The sequence below is a fragment of the Galeopterus variegatus genome, unplaced genomic scaffold (assembly GCF_000696425.1).
Source record: "Galeopterus variegatus unplaced genomic scaffold, G_variegatus-3.0.2 Scaffold1169, whole genome shotgun sequence".
Classification (NCBI taxonomy): Eukaryota; Metazoa; Chordata; class Mammalia; order Dermoptera; family Cynocephalidae; genus Galeopterus; species Galeopterus variegatus.
In genome coordinates this window covers 367,135-374,563 of record NW_007727280.1, presented here as the reverse complement: position 1 = coordinate 374,563, position 7,429 = coordinate 367,135, and the positions used below count along the sequence as shown (strand labels likewise).

The window sequence follows — 7,429 nt, the reverse complement described above, 5'->3', positions numbered from 1 at the left end:
GTTGCCGGAGACGGAAAAAAAAAAAAAAAAAAAAAAAAAAAAAAAAAAAAAAAAGAAAGTCAGAGCTTCCCACTATACTTTCCTTTCGTTCCTTCCCTAACTAGGCAATTTTAGAGACCACGTCAGGATTGTGTGGTAAATAAATGCATATGCTTAAAAACAGGGGGATGGGAGAACACATCTGTACAGTTTTTAAACTTCATTTTGGGCCACTCAGACAGTTTTTCCAGGAATCAAGTTAGTTAAACGAATTCTTTGCTCTACTTGGCTACAGGAAAACAGCCCATATTCCTTTTTCATTGAACATGCTCTCAACACCATCTAGTCTTTCAGTTGCCTTTATCTAATGACTTCTAAATACTTTTTAAGCATCTCTTTTATATTTGAAAATTCTTAGAAATCAGGGACAAGTGCTTAAGTTATTTTGTAAAAAAGGTTATCAAAATGCTGCCGATCTTTTTATCTTCAAGTAAGTGGCATATCCTACACTTTGCTCTCTAAGATCCACTCGTTCTTCAAAGCCTAAGAAAGCCCACCCTCCTCCATGAAATTTTCCTCAACAATATGAGCGCACAGTTAATTTCTCCTTCTGAACTTATAAACTCAATGATAAACTTAACTCACAAATATGGATAAGGTTTCTCTGATCTCCCATCTACATGAAAACCTAAACAGGGATCTCTCTACACTTTTTAATGGAGTTATTCACTACAAGCAATTGAAAAGCCCTTTTATAGGGTAGGTACACGATGTGTCAACTGATAACACCAAGGGAAAAAAGCTAGTTCTTTAATTATGGTCCTCTATTTCCTACTCCCCTTTCTTTACTCCCAAAAGAAAACTAATCCCAGCCCCTTCATGTTCTCCCTTACCCTCAAGAGAAGAGAGTAAAAAAAAAAGTACTCCAATAGCCACCAATAGCATATAAAGACTAAGAGACTAGCACCAAGTTCAAATGTTGCCAATTCATTTTTAAAAAACATTCACATGAAGGGACTGGCAGGTTAGTTCAGTTAGTTAGACCACAGTGTTATAATACCAATGTCAACGGTTCAGATCCCCACACCAGCCAACTGAAAAATACTCATATGAAAGAAACCATTAAGTTTTTAAAAACACACATACTATTCTCATCAAAAATAATAATAATACAAAATTAAAAAGCAGATACAAAAAATAATTTCAGGGAGTTTACAAAACAGGAAAAACACTGAGGATTGATTTAAAAAATGCAAAAAAGCAATTAATAAAAAGAACTCATTTTCAATTACCATACTAATATGTCAACATCAACTATAATCAAAGAAATGCAAATTAAAACAGTAAGATGCCCATTTTTACCTGTGTTGGCATTTATCTTTAATTAACAACCCCCACTTTGAACAAAGGTATTTATTTGTAAACAAGCACAAACCTAACCCTAATGGAAAGTGAGTAAATTAGTACAACCTTTGAGAATGGATGTGTGTGAAGCCACCGTGTGTGGCTTCAATCTTGAAAACAAACAAGCCATTTGATCCAGTAATCTACTTTTAAGAACTTTAGGATAAGGCCAAGATTTATCTACAAAGATGTTTAGCCAACATTATTCACAAGAAATAACTCAATATTATCCAAAGGGGGATTAGTCAAGAAGTACTACACCGCCATTTAAAAAAAAAAAAAATCACATTGTAGAGATTATTTAATCACATGGGGAAATATAAGAAATGAAAAAGCAGGTTACAAAAGTTACAATGAGATCCCAATTTAAGAAAAATTAAATTATGCATTTAAAAAAGGATGTATACTCAAAGATATATACTAAAATGTTAGCAGTGGCTACCACTAGTTGCTGATTTTTATTTCTTCTTTTTTATGCATTTGTATCTTCCAAAGTGCCTACCAAGACGTACTGCTTTTGAAATTCAAAAAAAATTAAACCTTTAGGACAACATATGAAATACCATATTTCATGTACTTGCTTAAGAGCTGTTATCGAAAGCCCTATTCAATTAACAAGTTTAGCTGTAATTTAAGACAACAAATTTCTATCTTAATATCCAACTGTAACAAGACATTTGGCATAAGCTACATCATTTAACCTCCCTAGTAACGTCTATTTCAGAATTTAGCTATTTTTTGAGAAACAACATCCAAATGCACTGCCATTTTTCCTGCAGTAAGAAGCTTCTCAACTCTAAACAAAAACTCCACATAGCCAGTTCATATTGTCACATCAACTTAAAAAATTAAAGTGCTCATGAAAAGGAAATGGCAATTTCTGAAGATTTTATTAATAAATGTTTTCCAAAAGATGTAAGAAAAAGGGTGATTTTCCTGTCAAAACTTCTCTCTGATTTGTCATTCAAACATTAACCCCCCAATTTGATAAAAGTAAACGTACTCCAACTTTTGATATCTCATAAATCCATTCACTCAAATATGAAAACAGCTCACTTAGTGTACCAATTTAGTGTCCCCCTTTAAAGAGTTTCTTTATAAAAGACTTCAGAGTTTCTAAAGTGTCTTTATAGATATTAACTCTTTAAAAATAATAATAATAAAAACCTGTAAATTTTCTAGGATATTAACCACTAAGAAGGAAAAAATGTTACAGATAAACATTACAGACTTCATATTAAAATTACAGTCTCCTTTCTAAGTCCATTCCAAAGATCATAGGAAGTTTACAGAACTCAAAAATCTAGTTAAAATGTTAAGGCTCTAGTTTTAATTATTATCAATGACTCTAGTATAATGAATTAAATGAAGGGGGGGTTATTGGATTCACTGTTAGTGTGGTTTCAAGTCAATCATTTCTTTAGGAATTACCATGCATAACAGATCCAAGTTAGATTTTGCAGATTTACTGCTTGAAAAGCCAATGCCCTATACTTGGAAACTGCCATGACCTTAAATAAAGAAATCAACTGATATTGAATCCTGTAATTGAAATAATTCCAGAAGACTACTTCACCACATGGTTAAGTGATTCTCTAAAATGTGTGTTTATTGAAATGAAGGTAGCTAGGAAACATGTATATTTATATCTTATTTTTTAAACTGAAGGAAGGTCTTTCAAGTCACCCATTTTAAAAATTAATGTTTAGTTCAAAGCATCTTAAATAACCACACACACATTATAGTAATAACTACCTCCAATAGAGAGTTAAGCACTTTTATCACATTTAATACTCACAATAACCCTACCATGAACATCTTATCAGCATTTTACAGATAAAGTTAATTAAAAACTTGCCCCACTACCCTCTATTCATATTACGGGAAAAAAAAAAAAATCACAACTTTTGATTGTAAATATACACATTATATATAATAGCACAAGTAGTCAAATTGACACATTCTCATATATATGTTACTGTGTCTTACACACAGCTTTACACTGTCATCTGTTTCCCACAACAGCCTTGTTATGGGATTATTATCACTACTGAATATGGGGGCTTCAAGGCTCAGGGAACTAAAGTGAAGTCACTCAGCTTTTGGTTTCTCACTCTTTTCCCACTACACTATATTCCTTCTCTATGATTAAAGAAATATTGCCACCACAATCACAGCATTTTGCAATAAAAGATAAAATGTACTACAGATCATAGATAAGCATTTTTCATCAATTACATAATTTCTCCAACATGTTATTAGAGTTACTGGCTAGCAGGATATCTAGCTAGCCACTAACTGGTTATTTTGGTGCCAATCACAGAAATGTAAGTTCTGTGAATAATTTTTATTAAGCTGATAGGTTAGCAAAAGAATCCCCTAGATATTGCTTGTACTGGCCAGAAGACTAAATCCAAAGTTAATCAAAAGTGCATATTATGGGCCAGCCCCGTGGCTCACTCGGGAGAGTGCGGCGCTAGTAGCACCGAGGCCGTGGGTTTGGATCCTGTATAGGGATGGCCAGTGTGCTCACTGGCTGAGCATGGTGCAGACCAGACCGTGCCGAGGGTTGCAATCCCCTTACCAGTCAAAAAAAAAAAAAAGTGCATATTATCTCCTTTGGAAAATACAGGATGTATAAATTAGTCTTTCATGACTTAAATGTTGTTTCTAGTAGCTATCATCTGCCCATAAAACCAATTACCCTCAGTTGGTGAGGGCAGAGCGGTGTTGTAACACCAAGGTCATGGGTTCGGATCCCCTTACCGGCCAACTGCCAAAAAAAAGCAAACACAAAACCACTTACCACACAGCCATTTATGCCAGAGTAGATGGTGAAGGTGGCTACTTATACATATAAATTTTTACAAAACTCTATCCAAGTTTAGCAATATGTGTGTACACCCAAGTACATACAGATATGTTCACTAATAACTTTAAAAACCATTTACATTTCCAAACACTTCATTCTTCTCAATGTCCGTAACAAGCAGAATTGCTCTACTTCCTCCCCCAGCTGTTCTACTTCTTTCTATAATATCTACATACTCCCTTCCTACTTTAAACTTTCTCACTCCACTTAGTGACTTGCCTTATCTTCACTTTTGTATCTTCCCCATCTTCTCCTTCCCTCATAAGCATGATTTCAAACTTCACTCATTCAGCAAAGTTCTACCCAGTTATCTCTAATTATATATAATTTCCAATGAAGAAGGGCCCGAACCCTCTTCCAAGTCTGGTGAGGAACAGTAAGTGCCTCAATAGTTTTTGTGACCACGGACAAATCACACTGACTCCCTCCAATGGGAATAATAACTTAATTCCCTCACAGGAAGGTTTTAAGAAATAAAATCAAAACAAGATGTTTAAAGTGCAAAGTATCAAGTATTATCCTACTGCCATCGTATTTTCAGGTTGGTGTTTTCTTCTGGCTATCTATCCATTTTTAAAACTATAGAGAAAGCCCTCAACTGTTCTTCTGTATCACGGGGTAGCGAGGATAAAGGATAGGAAGAAGCTTACTTGAGTAATGAATTCATTGTGGGATCAAGTTCAGTTATTCTACCTTCTTGAAGTAAATAATGCCCAAATTCTATAGAAAGTAAATAACACACCTGGACTTTGACAACTCAAAATAGCTATAAAATCAGAAGAAAAGAATAGAAAACGAAAGAGGAAAGAAAGCTGTGTCCCTACACTCACCCCAGAGAAAACTGTAATTCTGGAAAGCAGTAAAGCACCATTACCAAAAAAACTTTAACTTCTACTATCCCTTATATTTTTGGCTCTTAACTTTGAGAGCCTGCCAAACAGTTTTGCCTACAATTGTGTGTCAAACAGGTCTTCCAATTTTTAAAAATGCATCTTGCTACTAAGTCCCACAGTTTTAAAATACTATCTTGAACTCTAGGATCATCAAACTAACAGACAATCAGTCTTCCTGTTGCCTAATGCCAACTTTGGAAAAAAGCACAATTTTTGAAAAGGTCTAACAACTTCAAGGAAGTTACTTTTATCTGTGAATATTCAAAAACTTTATCCTAAAGTTACAACACAGTTGCAAAATAACGAATCCTGAAATATACCTATGTTTCCTTGACTTAAGGCCTGAATCTCATTTTCACTCAAGGTTTATTTTCCTTATAATAAATATCTCTTTACTGTAAGGCAGCTCCTTTGCCCCAAAATAAAGAATTTCAAAGAAATGTAAAACACTTTACTAAATAGATTTAATCAAATCTACAGAATCCTATCAACCTACAATGTCAATAAAATGAGTGCTATTTGTTTTACAAAGATATTACATTTCTAAAAAGAGTACGCGTTTTGCCTGAGACACAAAGCATCATCCTAGAACTAACTACTTAAGTGACACCTGACTCACCCCAACTCAGCTCTTCAACTTTACTTCTCCAGAAAGCAGAGGGAGACAGAGTTTCTACACAGTCAAAAACAGGTGAGTCCCTATTCATTCACAGACTGTTCTTACTTTAAACACAAATCCTAACAAGTTTATTTGGGTTTTAATGCAGTAATGGGTGATTCAGAGCAAATTAGCACGTACTGGGGATGTTTTGGGCAGTCATTTGATAGGAATGGCTATCAAGTGGAAGATCTCTCCCTCACCACCACAAAAAAGGGGGGGCGGGGGCAAAACTCCATAACTGGCAGACAAGAGCATTTAATAAACAGTGGGCCCTATTTATCAACAGTCTCAAGAGTCTCATCTCTTCTCAATGTACCACGGCATAAAAACAACGTTGATAATCATGACTGAGTCATAAATTTATGTTTGTCCTAATAAGGCAAGTACATAAAACACTTTGAAACTACATCTAAAACGATTAACACACACACACACACACACACACACACACACACACCCCTCCCCTAGGGTCCAAAAAGAGCTAAATTAATCCAGCAGCATTCCAAAGCAACTAATTACTTGAGAAATCCAACCAGCAGAAATCTAAGGCAAAGCCTCTCTTTGGCAGAATTTTTTTCTATAGAGTGCTACCCTTGTAAACGGTTCTGTCAAGTGCTTTGGTTGGCAGGCAATAATAAAATAAGCATTATTTCCTTTTCTTTTCCCCTTAGCAAAACTTCAGTTTATCCTCACCTCCGACATATGTCCAAAGGCCACCATGAATGAAGAATATTTCAGATAAACTTTTCTATTAAAGTGAGTCCTTGGAGTTACATTTTATCAAAATGTTTTAAATTTCACCCAGCGAAACTTTTATCAGACTGTAAAAACAGAAATCTGAAAACACAAGCTCATATTTACTGTATTTAATAAACTCATCTTGGCTGTACTTACCTAACTGTAGGCTTTCATTATTTATAAGCCTCTGAAAAAACTTTATGCCTTTAAGTACCATCAAAATTCTCAATCAGGATTTCATGTGTTCATTTCACACCACAGTGAAAGATCAAATACTAAACTCCTAAAAATAGGGGTGTTGTGAGTGTGAGGGACACACAACACTGTGCTGCCAACGCAACTGCGTCTTCGAGGGGGCAGGGGCGCTCCTGGTACACGTACAGTAGGAGCTCACATTCAGCAAAACCGGGGAGCGAAGGATCGGGTGACTTCACACCACAGACACTTTCAGTCTAAACAGGCTTTACTACCATCCGAGTGACTAGTAAACGGCTCATAACCCCAGTTTGACCCCCAAATCTGGACTTGCAAACCTATTCACTCGCAGAATGAGCTCGGGGCCGAGGACCCCCGGGATGCGAGTCCCGGGTCACAGCCCCGGCCTGCGCTTCCCTCCAGGAAGGGTGTCTGGACAGCGTTCCGACCTGGCAGCGAGGTGTCCGCTGCCCTCGCGTCCTCCTCCTCCTCCGCGGAGCCCATCACGCCACGGCCACCGCTTCCTCCCTGTCCGCGCGAAGAACAGAGGGCAGCGAGTGCCGGCCAAGTGACGGGTCGCCCCGCCGCGGCCGCAGCTCGCCGGGACCGAGAGGCGCTGCCGCCGACCTCCCCGCGCCCCAGGCCTGCGGCCCCAGCTCAAGGCCCCCCCCTCAGGTCGGGGCGGAC

The 7,429-nt window shown here is 37.1% G+C and overlaps 1 protein-coding gene across 2 annotated transcripts in view; it reads right to left on the bottom strand.

Moving 5' to 3' along the window:
- The window catches only part of ATL2 (atlastin GTPase 2), a 63,264-nt gene that overhangs the window by 55,112 nt on the left and 723 nt on the right, over window positions 1-7,429 (bottom strand). The window lies entirely within an intron of this gene.